The following is a 21,300-nucleotide window of genomic DNA, read 5'->3' as shown; positions in this document are numbered from 1 at the left end:
ACCATGCCCAGTTCTGGTCACCCTGTTATCGGAAGGCCTTATCAAGCTGGAGGGAGTTCAGAAAAGATTTACCAGGATGTTGCCCAGAATGGAAGGTTTGAATATAGGGAGAGGCTGGATAGGCTGGAGTCTTATTCACTGGAGCATAGGAGGTTGTGGGGTGACCTTCCACAGCTTATTAAAATCATGAGGGGTATAGATAAAGTGAATGGCAGGTGTCTTTTCCCTATGATGGGGAATTTCAAGATCTGTTCAAGGTGAGAGGAGAAACATTTGAAAAGGACATAAGAGGCAACGTGTTTGCACAGAGAATGGTTCGTGTGTGGAATAAACTTCCAGAGCAAGTGATAGATGTGGGTACAGTTACAATGTTTAAAACACGCTTTGATAAGTACATGAGCAAGAAAGGTTTGGAGAGATATGAGCCAAGTGAAGGCAGGTGGGACTAGTTTGGGATTATGTTCGGCATGGACTGGTTGGACCGAAGAGCCTGTTTCCGTACTGTGCGATTCTATGACTCTTTAAGTCACCATAATTCTACCAGCCCATAGGGTTGCTCTCACATTGAAGAGAGAAGGTAGTGAAGGTTTAACATGAGGGTCACCAGACCTCAAGCGGAGAGATTGAGAAGGAGAATACTTCATGGTAACATTAGATTGTGCAGGAATTGAATACATGTTTAAAAAAAAGCCAAAGAACTGTGGATGCTGGAAATCCAAAATGAAAACAGAAATTGCTGGAGAAAATCAGCAATCTGTCTGGCAGCATCTGTGGGGAGAAAGCAGAGTTAATGGTTTTCATCCAGCAACCTTCTTTCAGAACTAATTGTAGCTAGGAAAAAGATGATATATATACTAAAGATGGGGTTGGGAGGTGGAGGGAGGAAATATGAAAGGAGGAGATGGAGCCCAGAGAGAGAACAAAAGTTGGGCAGACAAAAGAATAGGGAATATTCAGTCGAGGAGAATAATTGTTAATATTGACCATTAGGAGCTGGTAATGGGTTAACTGTAGTAGGAACCCATGTGATGACAAGGCTTGGTGTGAGGCGGCTGGGAGAAAGCGGGATGGGACCATTCACCGCCGCCGATTAGCCACTGCCCTTTCACCACCGAGGAAGCTTCGCCACCGCTCATTGGCCGCTGAGGACGATTCGCCACCGCAAGTGTTTGTAACTCATTTTTATACATAAACCAATAAAATGATATTTATTTCACCTTTTTTTTAATCAATATGTAGTATGTACTTGTATAAATAAAGGGGACTGGGAAGTATAAAAGAACAGGAGGGAGGGAAAACAATCACTACATATATATATTTCCCATTACGAATACTCTCCAGAGGTCAAACAACCCCAGTGGAGAAACGCTGGTGGTGAACCAGCAGTGGCCTAGTCGGTGGCAGCGGCGAATGTGCCGTGGTGAATCATCACCAACCCGGGAGAAAGGCCCTAAAATTATTGTTGGCGAGTTTTGAGAAGATTTGCAGCTCGGATTGAGGTTCTGGATGTAGGTTTGTTATCTGAGCTGGAAGGTTCGTTTTCAGACGTTTTGTCACCATACTAGGTAACATCAGCCCACTTTTTATTTAGGTGTTTAGGTTTCCTTGGATTGGTGATATAATTTCCTGTGGTGATGTTGATTCCTGTTCTTTTCCTCAGGGGATGGTAAATGGGATCCAAGTCAATGTGTTTGTTGATAGAGTTCCGGTGAGATTGCCATGCTTTTAGGATTTCTCGCGTGTGTCTCTGTTTGGGTGGTCCTTGCATGGATGTGTTGTCCCAGTTAAAGTGGTGTCCTTCCTCATCTGTATGTAAAGATACTAGTCTTTTTGTGGCAAGTTGATGTTCATGTATCCTAGTGGCTAGTTTTCTGCCTGTTTATCCAATGACATTAGTTTTGATTGTTGTGTGTACAGGGTCTTTCTTCTAACAATTATTATTGTTATTGGACCCATGCAGTTGGCATTACTCTGTATCACAAACCTGCTAGCCAGGTATCTGAGCTGGGCTGGTGGTGACCTTGTGGTATTATTGCTAGACTATTAATCCAGAGACCCATGTAATGTTCTGAGTACCCAGGTTCAAATCCCACCACAGCAGATGGTAGAATATGAATTTAATAAAAATTCTGGAATTAAGAGTCCATTGAAGTGAAACCCTTTGGTTCACTCATTTCCTTTCAGAAAGGAAACTGTCACCCACAACAATGTGGATGACCCTTAAATGCTGTCTGAGCAATTAGGGATGGGCAATAAATGGTGGTCCAACCAGCGATGCCCTCATCCTGTGAATGAATTTTAAAAATTCCTTATTCCTACAGATGGTTAATCATAACTTGTTGGTTATGATCATATGGAATTGGTCTCCCTGGTTACTTAGCTTAGGTTCACTGTTCCATTCACACAGATCAGAGGAGATTTTAGTCTTTATATTATTGAACAGACTTATTGTGCCCAATGCACTGAGTAGAAGGGTTTATTTCTCTTTGCTAACACTGGAGTTCTTTCTATTATCCAGATTATCATTCTCTTCTTTTTAATAAGTAAAAGGATGACAATGTGCTTTACAAAAAGGAATTCATATGTGAAATGTGCAGACCTGACTGACAGGCTTACAGGTATATACACACACATACTATACTGAATTCTTTATGCAGGGTGCGCACTAATGGCAGTGTACCCATAGGAGTGATCTGCAGTCAGTAACAATAAATTGTAGCAGGTAAATAACCTACAATCACATTAACATGACTCTCTGCTTTCTGCATACTGGAAAATATGTAGTAAAACATCAAAATGTCCATTGATTTCACATTATTCTGTGTGCTGAAATGAGTAATTATTCTGTACTTTCAGGAGTAATGATATAATGGTAAATTTTATGTTGGTCAATAGCAACACATATAATCAATATTTTATTCTGTCAAAATGGAAGACACGCTGAATTTTATCTCTGGGTTGAGTAGTTTATTCATTTGCTTTCAATTTTTCTTCCTGAACAATTTTTGTAACTTTATAATTGTGGCATGCAACTCACCTGCTGACTCCTCAAAGGCACTCCATCATCAGCAAGGCCTAAGTCAGGAGTGAGATGGAATATTCTCCACTTGCCTGGATTACTGCAGCTCCAGCAACACACAAGGAGCTTGACACCATCCATAAGACCATAAGAGCAGAAACGGGCCATTCAGCCCATCGAGTGTTCTATGTATATTGAGATTGTGACTGATCTGATAATTCTCAACTCTACCTTTCTGTCTTTTTCCTCTAACCCTTGGTCCCCTGACTGATTACAAATCTGTCTATCTCAGCCTTAAATATACTTAACAACCCAAGTCTCACCAGTCATCTGTGATAAATAATTCCAAGATGAACTACCCTCTGAGAGAAAAACTTCCTCCACATCTCTGACCTAAATGGGTGACCCATTATTTTGAGAGTATGTACTCTTGATGTGGACTCTCCCACAAGGGGAAATAACCTTTCTGGATCTGTCCTGTCAAGTTCCCTAAGAACCTTTTCTATTTCAACAAGGTCACCTCTCATTCTTCTAAATTCCAATGAGAACAGGACCAACTTGCTCAACTTCCTCTCATAAGACAATCCCTCCATACCTAATATCAATCCAGTGAACCTTCTCTGGACTGCCTTCAGTGCCAATTTGTCATTCTGTAGATAAAAGAGACAAAGACTGTTCATAGTATTCAAGCTGTGATCTGATTAGTGCCTTATATATTTTTAGCAAAACCTCAATATGTTTGTATTCCAATCCTTTTAAAATGAAGTCCAACATTTCATTTGCTTTACCTATAACCCATTGGACTTGGACTTTTGGTGGTTCATGGGTGAGAGGACGAAAACAGACCCTTCTGTCCAACTCATCCATGCTAGCCAGTTATCCTAAACTAATCTAGTCCCATTTGCCAGCACATGGCCCATATCCCATTCCTGAAGAAGGGCCTGTGCCCGAAACGTCGAATCCCCTGTTCCCTGGATGCTGCCTGACCTGCTGTGCTGTTCCAGCAATAAAGTTTCAACTTTGATCTCCAGCATCTGCAGACCTCACTTTCTCCCCATATCCCTCTAAGCCCTTCCTATTCACATACCAATCCAGATGCCTTTTAAATGGTCTAATTGTACCAGCCTCCACCACTTCCCCTTGCAGCCGATTCCATACATGCACTGCCCTATGTGGGAAAAAAATTCCCCTTAGGTCCCTTTTATATCTTTCCCCTCTCACCTTAAACCTATGCCCTCTAGTCCTGGACTTCCCCAGCCCAGGAAGCAACCTTGTCTATTTATCCTATCCATGCCCTTCATGATTTTACAAACCTCTATAAGGTCACCCCTCTGCCTCCACACTCCAGCCTATTCAACCTCTCCCTGTAGCTCAAATCCTCCTACCCTGGCAACATCCTTGTAAATCTTTTCTGAATCATTTCAAGCTTCCCAACATCCTTCAGTAGCTTTCTTCAGTCTTTCTCTACTTCAGTCATATTCAGTAATATTCTTCCTGCCAAAGTGCACAACCTCACATTATATATCATTGCCCTAGTTTTTGCCTGCTCACTTAGCTTGTCTATCTCCCTTTGCAAACGCTTTGTGTCATCCTCAGCACTTGCCTTTCCACCTATTTTTGTGACATTTGGAAATTTGACTATGGTGTATTCACTTTCTTTATCCATGTCATCAGTATATATTGTAAATAATTGTGACCCCAGTACTGATCCTTGTGGGACTCCACTAGTCACACATTGTCATCGTGAAAAAGTCCCCCTTATTCCAACTCTCTGACTTATGTTAGCTAGTGAATCCTCTATACATGTTAATATACTATCTCCAACATCATGGGCTCTTATCTAATTAAGCATCCTAATATGCGATACCTTATCAAATGCCTTCTCAAAATCCAAATGTATTACATCCACCTCTTCCCCTTTATCTGTGCTGCTTGTTACCTCCTCAAAATATGTCATTTGTCATGCCACAACCAATTGAATTAATTTTGAATTTGAATTTTCTGATGAACATTTTAAAAACCACAAATTGCAATGCCCAAAAGCTCATGCTCAGCCTGTTAGCATCATTAACCTATACATAGATATTATTGTGCTGTTTTACACAATGTCCATTTGTTATGGTTTGATATAACAATTAGAACAGGAAGCAATAATTTAATCTTGTTCTTCTAATAATGCTTCTTGGTTCATGTTGTTGTGCCTTCAATTAATTTGTACATCTGCTGGCTGATGAATCAGCAATTTGTTCTGAAGGCATAGCACCAAAAGAAATCAAAGAGTGAGTGTACGTTAAGGGTGACCCAGTGGCTGTGTGGTTAGCCTGGTGCCTTGCAGTGCCAGGGACTATTTCCGGTCTTGGGTGACTGTCTGTGTTGAGTTTGCACCTTCTCTCTGTGTCTGTGCAAGTTTCCTCTGAGTGCTCTGCTTTCCTCCCATAATCAAAACATGCGTGAGCTAGGTGGATTAACCATGCGAAATGCAGGGTAGGTAGGATGCTCTTCGGAGGCCTGGTGTGGACTCGATGAGCCAGATGGCCTGCTTCCACACTGTAAGGATTCTAATTCAGGATTTTCTGATCTGCTGAATCCCAGATTTGGGCATTAACTGCCAGCAGATTTTAGTAAAAAGAAAACATTTAAGGGAGATCAGCTGGTATGTAGATTTGAGGTTCCAGGAAAATAAAGATTTCTACTGATATTAATTAGTGGTTATTGTATTGTCTAAAAATATTTTTAGCACACGTGCAGTGTGGAGGCTGTGAACTTTAGAAGTCTGAAGATTACCAAGTAGATTTGTTGCCATACAGGATAAAATTGAAACTGCAGTAAACACTCAACAATCTATCACTCAAAATCATTATAAAAATGCACTTTTCTTAAATTGCATTGAATTGATTCTTAGAAAATTTGGCAGTGATAACATAACTCAAGTTCCTTCATGATTCTAAATATCAGGCGATGCTCTAAAACCCTTCAGTGAGCAAAAGAATTCATCAAGTGACAAGGGGTTGCTGTGGAAGTTGGGGGAGGCAACAGCCCAGTGGTATTATTGCTGGATTGTTAACTCAGCAACCCAGGTAATATTCTGGGGACCCAGTTTCAAATCCTGCTATGGCAGATATTTGAATTTGAATTCAATGAAAAACAAAGTCTGGAATTAAGAGTCTATTGCTGATTGGCAGGGAAAAACCCTTCTGGTTCACTGATATCCTTTGGGGAAGGAAACTGCTATCCTTGCCTGGTCTGGCCTCCAAACCCACAGCAATGTGGTTGACACTGAATTGCCCTCTGGGCAATTAGGGTTGGGCAATAAATACTGGCCTAGCCAGCAACACCCTCACCCTGTGAATGATTTTTAAAAAAAAATTTATGAAGTTGACCGAATCAGTATTTTGCTTTTGAACTAAGTCAGTGCATGTGTACAGTGTGTTTAAGGCTCCTGAGCAGGAAGAAGACTGCACATTACAGTGCATGACAATCCACAATCAGTGCTGCAAAGTTGTTGCTGCAATTAGAGGTAAATTTAGAATGTAATGCCTGGATGGTAAATTCAAAGCAAAAACAGCACTCTGTAAGACATCAATTAGGATTCATGCAGAATGCTCCCCATTTTTGCTTTCCTTGCAATGTGGTAATATGTAGAATGTGCGAAAAGGATTAGAGAAGAGCTTGATATGAAGTTGACAAACCCTAAGTTATCCAAATAGATTGAGAGACAGGATTTGTATAACTCCTTTTAAAGAAACACGATTTCAAGCAGATTTAGACTTTTAATGAAATGACAAAGCTGTTCAATCTGTTAGGGGAAGACGAGGGGTTGCAGGTCTAGGTTACATGCATATTGATCTAGGTTAGGTGTCAGGAAGTACTTTTCCTGCAGAGTTATTGATCAGTAAAACAAGTTATCACTTGCGTACTGATTATGGATTCTATTAAGGCACTGGAAAGATGAATTACTTCCTAGGTGTTACCAATGTAATTGCATATAATAAGAAAATGGATGTTAAAGGATGGAGAATTCCATAATCAAGGGCTTCTGAAACTTTTCCAATCACTTTCAGAGGTAGGAAATGGATTTATCAATTCCCTCAATTTTCTTTAGGTTTTTAACCTTTCCTAGGTGATTGAATGCTTGCCCTGGGTGTGAAAGAATGGGCTAATTATGTGACCAGTTCAATGGATGTCTATTGTTGTATTGTTGTATATCTCATGATAAAAACTATGTGTCATCTGCTATCAGGATTCACATTATTTAGCTCAGTACGCCCTTCTTACAGCTGGAAATCCTTTCGTCCTAGCTTCCCTGCAGTGACTTGCACACATTTGAGTAGAGTGACACATCAATGTAACTCTGAAGGAATGCCACACCTTCTTTTACCATTTTTTGGGTAAGATGTTAAGGGCTAATATTCAAGACATCATGGGACAGTTTACACATTAGGAAGGTTCTGAGTTCCCTGGTTAAAATGTATACCATAACCAAATTTCAAGACTGACTGTCTTCATTTATCCCATTGCTATTTTTAGGGCCCTTGCTTTTGTAGAAATTTCCTGGAGTACTTCCCAATATTATGTCGATGTCTACATTTCAAAGGTAGTTTATTATCTGTGATGTTCTTTCAGATGTCCAGAGGTTGGGATGTACTATATAAATGCAAATTATTTCTTTAATTATGAATGAGGAAACAAGATAATATTATCTATTAACATGCGGATAGTAACAAGATTAAACAAAACACAAGCATTCTGCCAGCATGAATTTTGTGCCTAGCTTCCAAACACAAACTAATTTAACGTTGAGCATTGTCTATCAGACAGAACAGATGGAGAGGAATGATTTCAAAGCAGGGAGATTCTTGATTTAGATGATTCTTAATTACTCAGAGTTCCATCTTAAAACTGATGCCATGTGAATGTTTTGATTAAATTCCTGGCTTGTAATCACTCCATGCTTTTAAGAAATCTTCAGGAAGTGGGTGACATTCGCAATGCCATTGTTTATTACCAGCCTGTTGAGAGGGTGGTGGTGAGCTGCCTTCTGAAACTGTGTGTATGTGCGTATTGCCACTATGCTGTTATGTATGGAGGTAGTTCCATGATTTTGACTTAGTGATAGTGAAACAATTACTGGATAATGAAAAGTCAGGGTGGTTTGTGCCTTTGATTGGAATTTGGAGACAATAGCCTTCCTACAAACCTGCTACTTTTATCTTTTTAGTTGGCAGATACCGTGGAGTTTGGGGGGTGTTGGTGAATTCATAGAGGCTTGCAACACACCATGTACACAGTGCATGCAAGTGAATTGGTTATTTACACTTATGGTCGAGAGTGTGGTGCTGGAAAAGCACAGCAGGTCAGGCAGCAGCCGAGGAGCAGGTGAATCGACATTTCGGGCATAAGATGTTTCAGGCATACTCCCTTCATCAGGAATGACCGTCATTCCTGATGAAGGGTGTATACCTGAAACATCGATTCTCCTGCTCCTCGGGTGCTGCCTGACTGGCTGTGCTTTTCCAGCACCACACTCTTGACTCTGATCTCCAGCATCTGCAGTCCTCACTTTCTACTACTTTACGTTCATGGATACAACACAGACAAAGGACGTTCAGCCCATCATGCCTATGGTGGTCAATGATTATCTGACTACATTAATCCCATTTACAGGTCTCTGGCTCTGAGTTCCAAGCTTCCACCACCCCCTGGGTGAAAGTATTTTTCCACAACTCTCCTCTGAGCATTCTAGCTGTTCCCTTAAATCTGTGCCCTCTAGTTATTGGCTGTCTTCTAATGGAAAAAAGTAGCTTACTGTGCACTCTATTTCTGCCCCTATAAAATCATGGACACCACTATCAACCTTTGTTGCTCCAAAGAAAACAACCTCAGCCTATCCAATCATTCCTCATAGCTTAGACCCTCCAGTACAGGCAGTATCCTGGTAAACCTTCTCTGCACTGTCTCTAGGACAATTACATCCTTCCTATATCTTAACTTCACTCTCGTCTGAGGCATTTTCACCCTCAGGTTAAACTCACCACCAGTCATGTCTCTCTCATGAGAAAGCAGCCTTGGTCATCTGGGACTAAGGCAACTTTACCTTTATCCATAATGTGGTGACCAAAACTGCCCCCAGTACTCCAGCTGTGGTCTAACCAGTGTGTTATGCAATTCTGGCACCGCTTCATGCTTTTGTAGCCTGTGCCTCGGCTAAAAAAGGCAAGTATCCCAAATGCCTGCCTAACCAGCGTATTTCTATCGGCCTGTTACCATTTGGGATCTGTAGATATGCACACCAAGGTTCCTCTGATCTTCAGTACTTTCGAGGGTCCTACCATCCATTCTGTCATCCCTTGTTTTATTAGCCTTTCCCAAGTGCATTACCTCACAGCATTCCAGTTGACTTCATTTGCCATGGTCTTCTCCCCGGCCAATCTATTGATATCCTCTTGCAGTTTACTCCTTACTATTTACCACCTACTAATTTTCATGTCTTTCACAAACGTCTTGATCATATCCCCTATGTTTAAGTCCAAATAATTAATATTCACCACGGTCAGGGTCCCAACATCAAGCCCTGTCAGACCCAACTGGAATCAGACTTGCAGCAACAAAAACTCCCTGGACCGTTATTCTCTGTTTTCTGCCTCTCGGCCAATTTTGGATCCAATGTGTCCCTTTGCTTTGGTTACCAAGGGTTCTTACTTAGTCTTAACAACATTAAGTTTTTTGTGTTGTAGCACCACTCATTTGGATAAGCTAGGTTATACAGACAGATTTCCAATTTGTACCCTGTATGCAGTAGAAAGGCTTTGGAAAATTAGGATGAATCACTTGCCAGTGAATATCTGACCTCTGACCTGTTCTGGCCAACATGGGATCTATGTGGCAAGATGCCTGAGCCTCTGGTCAGTAGAAATTGCAAGGCCACTAATGCTGGAGGACTTGGTAATTGCAATACCCTTGAAAGCAAAGGTTGATGATTAATCTTCTTCATTGTTGATTGTCATTGTCTTCTGCAATGTGAATGTTACTTAAATGTGCTTTATATCCAGCCCAAACTGGATATTGTCCAGTTTTTACTGCTTGCAGACTGCTTCATTATCTATATAATTGCACTTGGAACTGTACACTGTGCCATCAATATTAATATGACTGTTCCAGATTTCCCTTTTGAGCTCTTAACTGGCTTAGCTGCTGAAAGTCTCAGTAACAACAATTCTGATGTGTAGAGATTTTTTGATTCTTTAAAGTGAGACTTTCCCCTTGAAGTAAAGTGGGCAGATCTGTACATTCCTGCACATCGCACAATTGAAACCTTTCACGCATTTCCATAAAAACACATTTCCAACAATAACTCTATCAACAAACACATTGACGTGGATCCCACTTAACACCCACTGAGAAAAAGAACAAGAAATGGCATCACCATAGAAAATGATGTCACCACAGGAAATGACATCACCAACCCAAGGAAACCCAAACATATAAATAGAAAGTGGGCTACACCACAAGTGCTCCATTCAGAGGCTCACAGATGATGTTGCCTAGTATGGTGACAAAATGTCTGAAAGTGAACCTGCCAGCTCAGTGAGCAAACCTATATCCAGAACCTCAACCTGAGCTACAAATCTTTTCAAAACTCGCAAACATTTCTAATATTCAGAATCATTATAATCTAATTGAACTAACTTCTTGTATATGTATACACTAATTAGATTCTGAATAACAAGCTGGATGTTTTCTTCGCGATTGCGGGACGTAGACTTCACTGGCAAGGCCAGCATTTATTGTCCTTCCCTAAAAGCTCTGGAGAAGGTGATCGTGCGTTGCTGTCTGGAATTACTGATGGAATCCATTCAAATGCTCTTGCGATCAACTTTGAGGTCTTGTGGCCCAAGCAACAGGTTTCTCATCAGCTTATACGGTTCTGATCTCAAAGCCTTGTTCAAATTACTCTCAAGGCAGGAAAGCTTGTGAGAAAAGAAGAGTCCAACAGAAATATAACAACAACAGAAGGAAAATATACAGGTTGAAAATGATCAATGCTTAATTTGGTTTATAACCTCTTACAAGCAAAGTTTTGATTTAATGACAGTTCATGAGAACAGTTCTAATGGGACATTTTTTCCCAGGCAAATTGCTTTATTTTCCTCTGTCCTCAGATGGTGTGGATATTATCCAAACAACTGAAAGAACTGCGGATGCTGGAAATCAGAGACAAATATCGAAATTGCTGGAAAAGCTCAGCAGATATAGCAGCATCTGTGGAGAGAAATCAGAGTTAACACTTCAAGTTGAATTACCCTTTTGGATATTATCCAGCCTCATGGCCAGTCAAGATGCCTGCGTACCATGAGCGAACAAATGAAAAAAAAAACAGTTTTTCTGTTTTTTTTTTCATTTGTTCGCTCATGGTACGCAGGCATCTTGACTGGCCATCATTTATTGACCGTCCCTAGTTGCCCATGAGAAGGTGATGGTGAGCTCCCTTCTGGAATCTCTGCAGTCCATCTGATTTTACATTTCCAGCATCCACTATGTTTTCCTTTTGTACCAGTCAATAAAGCAGAAAGGACATTGATCTTTGTGACAAGCAGCAGATACAAAAACCAGGAAGGTATGCTGACCTATATCAAGCTTGGCTCTAGCTGTGGACACCACAGTGTGGGAAAGACTTAAAGGCTTTGGAGCTTGCTGAAGCAGTTTATTCAAGTTGTTAGAGGGGATGTGGGATGATATTAGAGAAGATAAGGCCCGGCGTAAATTTAGCAGAGGGGTTCACTGTGTGAAAACCTCGGATCTTGCAAGTTAAGAAAAAAATCATTCCACTCGTCAAAGGATTGAGATCAAGAGGGCACAGATTTCATTTGATTGGTACAAGCAACAGAGGTAGACAAGCAGGAGGCTGGAAGAACTCAGCAAGCCAGGCAGCATCAGGAGGCTGGAAGAACACAGCAAGCCAGGCAGCATCAAGAGATGGAGAAGTCAACGTTTAGGGTATAACCCTTCTTCAGGACAAGCCGTAGAGGCAGCATTTGAGAGAAAATCTTTTCAAATAGCGCATATAGCTTCATTAATGGCTTCAGGTGAAAACTTGTTAAGTATGAGAAGGAGAAAAACATGTGGCAACTTCAGAAAGAACTTTGGAGGACACTGGCACGGTCTCACTAGGCTGAATAGTCTCCGTGCTATATTATTCTAAATGTAGTACATAGACGCACTCTGACAAACATGTCCTGTGCCCTGATGAATTAGAATTAGCTTTATTATCAAATGTACTCACATGAATACAGTGAAAAGTTTACAAGTCACCACTTATGGTGCTATCTTGGGTGCGAAGGTATTTTGGTGCAGATTCTTCAGTACAAGTTCTTAGGAAAAAGTTAGACTAACAAATAAATCATAAGTCCAGCATTACTGACCTTTGCATCACTTTGAGTAGGGGGGGAAGACAATGGCCTAGTGGTATGTCACTGGGCTGTTAATCTAGAGACCCATGACAGATGGTGGTATTTGAATTCAACAAAAAATAATTCTGCAATGAGGGGGTTTAATGATGACCACGAATCCATTGCCAATTGTTGGAAAAACCCACCTAGTTCACTAATTCTCTTCAAGAAAGGAAACTGCTATCCTTACCAGGTCTGGCCTACATGTGACTCCAGACCCACAGCAATGTGGTTGACTCTTAACTGCCCCCTGGGCAATTAGGGATGGGCAATAAAAACACATTTCCAACCAGTGTTGGAAAAGGTTATAAGAGATAGGATTTATAATCATCTAGAAAAGAATAATTTTATTAGGGATACTCATCACGGTTTTGTGAAGGGTAGGTTGTGCCTCACAAACCTTATTGAGTTCTTTGAGAAGGTGGCCAAACAGGTAGATGAGAGTAAACCGGTTGATGTGGTATATATGGATTTCAGCAAGGTGTTCGATAAGGTTCCCCACAGTAGGCTATTGTACAAAATGTGGAGGAATGGGATTGTAGGAGATATAGCAGTTTGGAACAGCAATTGGCTTGCTGAAAGAAGACAGAGGGAGGTGGTTGATGGGAAATGTTCATCGTGGAGTCCAGTTACTAGTGGTGTACCACAAGGGTTGGTGTTGGGTCCACTGCTGTTCGTCAATTAGGGATGGGCAATAATTGCTGCCAGCAACACCCACAGCCTGTAGATGAATTTTTAAAAAAGGTATAAAAGAACAGAACCATCGGAATAAAATCAAAAAATAAAGAAACAACAGTCGTTGCAATCCAGTATGTGTCGACACCCACCTTCCAGCCCGTGCCAGGCTTCACCTCAAGGCAAGGAGTACAAGGAGGCTGTGATGCATTCACCTCAAGGCGAGGCAGCCATGCTGAGACTGGGCATCTGTCCTGAGGGAGGAAGTCTGCGATGAGACAGGGAGTGTGGGCTGAGACTGGGAGTCTGTGCTAAAACACGTAGTCCACGCTGAGGCTGGGAGTCTGAGATGAGACAGGGAGTCCATGTTGAGTCTGTGCTGAAGCCGAGAGTCTATGCTGAGGGAGGGAGTCTGTGCTGAGGGAGGGGGTCCGTGTTAAGGGAGGGAGTCCGTGCTGAGGGAAGGAGTCCATGCTGAGGGAGGGATGAGGAAGGGAGTCTGTGCTGAGGGAGGGAGTCTGTGCTGAGGCAAGTAGTCCGTGTTGAGGGAGGGAGTCTGCTGAGGCTGGGAGTCTATGCTGAGGGAGGGAGTCCGTGCTGAGGGAGGGAGTCCGTGCTGAGGGAGGGAGTCTCAGCTGAGGGAAGGAGTCTGTGCTGAGGCTGTTAGTCCGTGCTGAAGGAGGGAGTCTATGCTGAGGCTGAGAGTCTGTGCTGAGGGAGGGAGTCTGTGCTGAGGCTGGGAGTCTGTGCAGAGGGAGGGTGTCTGTGCTGAGGGAAGGAGTCTGTGCTGAGGCCGTTAGTCCGTGCTGAGGGAGGGAGTCTATGCTGAGGGAGGGAGTCCGTGCTGAGGGAGGGAATCTGTGCTGAGGCTGGGAGTCTGTGCTGAGGCTGGGACTCCATGCTGAGGGAGGGAGTCCGTGCTGAGGCTGGGAGTCCGTGCTGAGGCTGGGACTCCATGCTGAGGGAGGGAGTCCGTGCTGAGGCTGGGAGTCCGTGCTGAGGCTGGGACTCCATGCTGAGGGAGGGAGTCTGTGCTGAGGCTGAGAGTTTGTGCTGAGGGAGGGATACTGTGCTGAGGCTCAGAGTCTGTACTGAGGGAGGGAGTCTGAGTTGAGGGAGGGAGCCTGTGCTGAGGCTGGGAGTCTGTGCTGAGGGAGGGAGTCTGTGCTGAGGCTAAGAGTCTGTGCTGAGGGAGGGATTCTGTGCAGAGGCTGGGAGTCTGTGCTGAGGCTGAGAGTCTATGCTGAAGGAGGGAGTCTGTGCTGAGGCTAGGAGTGTGTGCTGAGGGTGGGAGTTTGTGCTGAGGCCGGTAGTCTGAGCTGAGGGAGTGGGTCTGTGCTGAGGCCGGTAGTCCGAGCTGAGGGAGGGAGTCTGTGCTGAGGGAGGGAGTCTGTGCTGAGGCTAAGAGTCTGTGCTGAGGGAGGGAGTCTGTGCTGAGTCTGGGAGTCTGTGCTGAGGGAGGGAGTCTGTGCTGAGGCTGAGAGTCTGTGCTGAGGGAGGGAGTCTGTGCTGAGGCTGAGAGTCTGCACTGAGGCCGGAAGTCCCTGCTGAGAGAGGGAGTCTGTGCTGAGGGAGGGAGTCTTTGCTGAGGCTGAGAGTCTATGCTGAGGGAGGGAGTCTGTGCTGAGGCAACGAGTCTGTGCTACAGGGTGAATCACAGGATTAATCATGTGCAATGTGTATTTCTTGCTTGTTTTCAAACACACTTTTACTAATGGATCATATTTTACATTTCTTGAACAAACTGTTTCCAGTGTGAGAAAGGAAAAACAGAAAAGGGCATCACTGTTTACTCAGACTAGTGAGAGCTGGTGTTGAATGAGGTGGCAGGCTGGTATTTGAGATGGTCGTCCAATTAGAATGTTCCACATAGAGGTATCGTATTTATGTAACGTTCATGCACTTAATTTTATTTCTTATCATATTTCTGGCTGTCAAAGCAACATTTTCTATGCAAGCCTTCTCATTTTCACCTACTTGTTCTACAGTTGGATGTGCTGGAAATATTTCATCCCATGTATCAGTGAGAACTGAGATGTCTTTAATTCACTAAGTCCCATAAATGATGAAACTTGATGTTCTGATGGTCAATCCTTGTCCATTGTTTTTTGAACGGTCAGTGTCAGATCATGAGGAATGGATCTTTTACTATATTTTTTTCCCTGGGACGTGGTGTTCCTGACACATTCAGTGCTTGTTGCTCATTATTAATTGCCCTTGAACTGCACAGCTTGCTTATCAAGAGCAGTAAACATTGAATCACATTGCTGTTGACCTGGAGTTACATATAGGCCAGGTTGGGTTAGGGTGAGAGATTACCCTCCTGAGCAGATACGAGTGAATGGGATGGATTCTTACAGTCGTCGACAATAGTTCCATCATCACCATTAGGGAGTAGGGAAGTCTTTCCAAAACTGTACAACAAAATAGTCAGACGACAGCTGGAATACTGTGAACAGTTTTGATCCCCTTATTTGAGGAAAGGTGTGTTTGCAATGGAGGCAATTGACAGAAGGCTCATGGGATTGATTCAGGGAATGAGGGTTTCTCTTGTGAGGATAGGTTGACTCTGCACTCATTGAAGTTTACAAAAATGAGGTAAACCTGTTGCAGAATCGAAGATTGTTAGGGTGTTTGAAAGGGTGCATATGGAGACGTCATTTCTCCTGAAGCGAGAGACTAGGACCAGAGGGCAAAATCTCAGGACGAGTCAATGCCCATTCAAGACAGAGATGAGGAGGAACTTCGCATGAGAATCCAATGGGATTCTTTACTGCAGAGGGCTGTCAAGGCTGTGTCGTTAAGTGTATTCAAGGTTGAGAAAGACAGATTTTTAATCAGTAAGGAAATTGAGGGTTATCAGGAAAATGGAGTTGAGGATTATCAGATCAGCTATGATCTCATTGAATGATGGAGCACACGTGGTGGGCTGATTGACCTACTTTTGCTCATACGTCTTATGGTCTATCTTTCTATTCTAAATTTTAAATAATTTAGACTCCACTTGCTGCAGCGATGGGGAGTTGAATTCATCTCTGCGGAGTGGTAGCTCAGGCCCCTGGATTCATAGTAGTGATATTGTTGCTATGCCAACAGGTCCCCTGATATGCCAGTGACGCTGTTAGCATTTGGGATTCTAATAATTTGGAATTGTGACTGTATCTTTCCTGGTTTAATGTTTTAAGCCATTCATGTAGGACAGGCCTCTGGCCCCTACAAAATATCCACAATCTGTGCAGTTTGTGGCAAGCCTGGAGATATATAGAAAACAAAAAGCTCTTGCTACTTTTCCAGCACTGATTTATGTCATGCCCTCCAGTAATCCTCTTCAGTTCTGGAATGAGATAGAATAAACACTTCATTAGATTATTGCTCAGGCTGTAAACTGCCAAGCAGATTTATTAATCAGTAAGGGTGTATCAGGCTTATCTGTCTATCTCTGATGAGTAGGAACAGCAAAGTATTGTAAATTTATAGCGGTTATCAACTGAACTCTTTCTCTTTGGCAAAATAGGTGAACAACAGCACCCTGCTGTGTCCAACTGCAGCGTGTATATTTTTAACCTTTTCAAACATTACATTAACAGTAGTGAGGTGCTTGCTTTTGACTAGCTGAGACTCCTTGAGCAGATGGACCTTTTTCTTGTGTTGCTGCAGACAACCAAATATAACTCTGAATATAAAGTGAAGCATCTGTAGGCCAGGTGGAACTTGAACCCAGATCTTTGAGTTCAGACATAAGGACACGACCACTGCACCACAAGAACCTTCCTAACTGCATGGTCATGTGGCGTAAACCTCACAAGACCAAGATGTGAAGGACTTGCCCAATTTAACAGTGGGACTTCATTATAATTGTCATTCCTTTCTTGCCCAACACAAGCTGGGAGATGGGAATTTGAGCTGCAGCAGACTGTGGCCACAGAGCCCAGCGGAGGGAAGTGGTGTCAAGAGTGGAGTGCTGGAAAAGCACAGCAGATCAGCCAGCATCCGAGGAGCAGGAGAATCAACGTTTCGGGCATAAACCCTTCATCAGGAATCTGTGTGTGTGGTTCCTCACAACTAGGGGAGTAGTGTGTTGGGTTCCTCACACTGAGGGGAGTGGTGTGTGTGGTTCCTGACACTGAGGGGAGTGGTGTGTGTGGTTCCTCGCACTGAGGGGAGCGGTGTGTGTTGGGTTCCTCACACTGAGGGGAGTGGTGTGTGTGGTTCCTGACACTGAGGGGTGTGGTGTGTGTGGTTCCTCACACTGAGGGGAGTGGTGTGTGTTGGGTTCCTCACACTGAGGGGAGTGGTGTGTGTGGTTCCTGACACTGAGGGGAGTGGTGTGTGTGGTTCCTCACACTGAAGGGAGTGATGTGTGTTGGGTTCCTCACACTGAGGGGAGTGGTGTGTGTGGTTCCTGACACTGAGGGGAGTGGTGGGTATGGTTCCTCACACTGAGGGGAGTGGTGTGTGTGGTTCCTGACACTGAGGGGAGTGGTGTATGTGGTTCCTCATACTGAGGGGAGTGGTGTGTGTGGTTCCTGACACTGAGGGGAGTGGTGTGTGTTGGGTTCCTCACACTGAGGAGAGTGGTGTGTGCGGTTCCTCACACTGAGGGGAGTGGTGTGTGTGGTTCCTCACACTGAGGGGAGTGGTGTGTGTGGTTCCTCACACTGATGGGAGTGGTGTGTGTGGTTCCTCACACTGAGGGGAGTGGTGTGTGAGGTTCCTCACACTGAGGGGAGTGGTGTGTTGGGTTCCTCACACTGAGGGGAGTGGTGTGTGTGGTTCCTGACACTGAGCAGAGTGGTGTGTGTGGTTTCTGACACTGAGGGGAGTGACGTGTGTGGTTCCTCACACTGAGGGGAGTGGTGTGTGTGGTTCCTGACACTGAGGGGAGTGATGTGTGTGGTTCCTCACATTGAGGGGAGTGGTATGTGTGGTTCCTGACACTAAGCGGAGTGGTGTGTGTGGTTCCTCACACGGAGGGGAGTGGTGTGTGAGGCAGTTTTGGGTGACAGAGGTTGTTGATGTCTGAAGGAGGAGGTAAGGTGCTGTGATCCACGGATGTAGGCAGTCACTGAGGGATATAATGCCCCTGTTAAATTTTTTTAGCAGTCCTCTCTGCATTCTCTTAACCCATCTTAGTAGGAGGCGGTTGGGCAGTTAACATCAAAGCTATCTGAGTGTTTAATTTTCTGCAGTTTTAATTGACAATCATGGTAGATCTTCATCAGTTCTGCCAGTTAATCTAATCTCACTGTGTACTTATGTTGGATGATCATAATGGATCTCCAGCAATATTATTGACCTCGATAGGCAGTCAGACTCAACTGCAGAGAAGAGCAGTAGTGGCTGAAGAAGTTCCCTGCATTGCCTCAATTGCTGAAGACCTGAGGGAGCTGCCTTAGGCAGGAGTTCTCACTTCAGGTGAGGGAAGCAGGATTTGGGACAATTTCCTGGCCCTAAAGCGACCCTGTGGTTGCTGGAATTTTGACTGTTGCACCCCCTTAATTTACAGTCAAGTTTTTTAATCCACTTAAGGGCCTGCAGGTGTTCTCTTCCTCCTGCTAGAATAGTATGTGAGACAATCTATTTTACTGAATTTGCCTTTGCCAAGGGTGTGTTTCTGGGATGTTACTATATTGGAACAATTAATTCGTAGTAGTTAATATATATATTATTTTGTGAAACATTTCAATAAAGTTACAGCTCAGCCACTTCTTTTATTTTATTTTTATTTTGTCTGTATTTTAACTGTGCTGTAAAATTAAAGTGTGTTTTGCTTAAACTTGAGTAGTTTGACCAATCAAATTACATCTGGAATGCAGCATCTTCCATTTAACTTTAAAATCAGAAAAGTTAGGGTCTCGGTTATCTTCTGAATATAGTTTGAGGTTGTTTGGTCTGACCCAAGACACCATCAACAAGTTTTCTTACTTTTTAGTTTTGAAAGAGAGTTATATCGGACTTGAAACATTAACTCTCTTTCTTTCTCTACAAATTATGCTAGTCCTGCTGACTTTCTCCAGACCTTTGGTCCTCATTCACCCCAAATGCCTGCCTGCCAACCTCAGGTGGTGAAGGGCTTCTGCCCGAAACATTGATTCTCCTGCTCCTCAGATGCTGCCTGACCCCCTGTGCTTTTCCAGCACCGCACTCTTGACTCAGGTATTGTGTAATATTTCCAAATCCTGAGCACAAATAGGAGCAGGTTGAGAAACTCTGGCTTGCCTCGTAACCTCCAGCTATGTCCACCAATATTCTTAACCTCAGTATAGTTCCGCACAGTACTCCAGTGAAGATAAGATAATCATAGTCACACCAGACCATAGTGCTGCTATCTAATTAGAAAGAGACAACTAGCAGTGGTTTAACCTGTGGGTCACCACCCTCAGGCGAGGGGTGAGGTTGAGGTACACTCAACCAGTGCAAGAATTTAAGCCATGCCGTTAAACCAGCTGTCCAGCCAACTGAGCTAAACCAGTTCCACAATATCCCTTACCCAAATCCTGAAATCATTGTGCTTCAAGTTTTGTACCTTCAGCCGAAGGGAACAGCTTTTCTTAGCCTATCTTATCTGAACCTGTCATACAGTCATAGTCATAGGGACATAGAGTCTTACAGCAGTTGGTCCAACCAGTCAACACCGACCATGTTCCCAAGCTAAACTAATCCCACCTGCCTGCGCTTGGCCCATATCTCTCCAAACCTTTTCTGTTCATAAGCTCATCCAAATGTCTTTTAAACATTCTAACACTACCTGCATCCACCAATTTCTCTGGCAGTTCATTCCACACATGGGTCACCCTCTGTGTAAAAAAAGGTGTCCCTCATGTCCTTCTTTAATGTTTCTTCTCTCACTATACAACTATGGTCTACAGTTTTGAACTCCCCCGCCCCACCAGTCCCTCAATCTCCTTTGCTTCAAGCAGAACATTCCTCAGTTTTTGCAACCTAACTTTGGAGCTAAAATCGCTCAACCATGCCACCATTTTGGTAAATCACCTCGGCACTCTCTCAAGGTCTGTCACAAAATATGGTGACCAGAATTGGATGTTATCCTGTATTTTTATGCTCACCAGGGTTTTAGAAAGATGGATTTAAAATAAAAACAAAATCAGCTGGAAGGCGATCCTTTCGCAAACATCACCAAGCTGATTATCTGACCGTGATCACATCTCAACCTTTTTTAGATGTACTTTGGCAGTTGCATTTCCCACATTACAACAGCTGCTATGCTTCAAAAAGAGCTTAGCTGGCTGGAGAGGTCATTCTAAGGTCATTAAAGGCACTGTATAAAAGCAGGTGACTTATTCCTAAGGGAATCAGATGCCTTTTAAACAACAATCCAATGCTTTCTAATGAGACCTTTATGGTTATATCAAAACAGATTTCTGCAGCAAATTGTGCATTTTCATTTCATGCAGCAAATGATAGGTGAATAAAATCTGCTTTGTCATTGCAGATTCCAGACTGCCTGCTTTTGAAAGCAACAAAAATGTCCTGAATACTCAAGTTCAAATGATTATGCTCAGAGCACAAAGACTTGGAACTTCATAAGGCTGTTTGAATGCCGTCTTGCACTGCAAAGAGAACTGTTAATTCCTCACCAGGAGAGTTTGTGGACTGGATCAACTGTGGTTTCTGTTGAAGCAGAACTGGATGTGATTGTCAATTTTTACTATCTGTTCGCAGAATGTGGGCATTTATTTATTGCCCACCCCTCATTTCCCTTTTCTAGAAGTTAAGTAGAACTGAGTGGCTTGCTAGGCAATTTCAGAGTCGACCATGTTGCTTTGGGTGACTCATACACCAGACCATGTCAGGAGGTTTTTTTCCTTAAAGAACATTAGACAAGCAGATTTTTTTAAAGGCATTGGTTTCACTGTTATCATTAAGTTCCTGCTTCCGATTTATTAACTGAATATTTCACTGTCTGCCATGATGGGATAGGCATTAGCTAGGGTCTGTGGACCACTGGCCTACTGCCAATATCACTAAACCTCCGCCTCACTTTGGATTTACCTGGTTGAAAACAAGTTGATTAGAATTCCACAAAGGTATCTGATTATTATATAAATGTGATGTTCAGGGCTTTTGCTTTGCTGTTTCTCAAAAGATAGCAGACTGAAAAGGCATTTTTATGTAAGTTTGACATTTGCAGGGATACTG

The 21,300-nt window shown here is 43.1% G+C and overlaps 1 protein-coding gene across 3 annotated transcripts in view; it reads left to right on the top strand.

The window, feature by feature from the left end:
* The window catches only part of dpp6a (dipeptidyl-peptidase 6a), a 1,528,415-nt gene that overhangs the window by 336,352 nt on the left and 1,170,763 nt on the right, over positions 1–21,300 (top strand). The window lies entirely within an intron of this gene.

Source organism: Chiloscyllium plagiosum, unplaced genomic scaffold (assembly GCF_037043375.1).
Source record: "Chiloscyllium plagiosum isolate Xiang-an unplaced genomic scaffold, Cpla_swu_hap1 HiC_scaffold_5, whole genome shotgun sequence".
Lineage (NCBI taxonomy): Eukaryota > Metazoa > Chordata > Chondrichthyes > Orectolobiformes > Hemiscylliidae > Chiloscyllium > Chiloscyllium plagiosum.
Note: the sequence above shows the minus strand (reverse complement) of the source record. Positions and strands in the feature narration are given on the sequence as shown.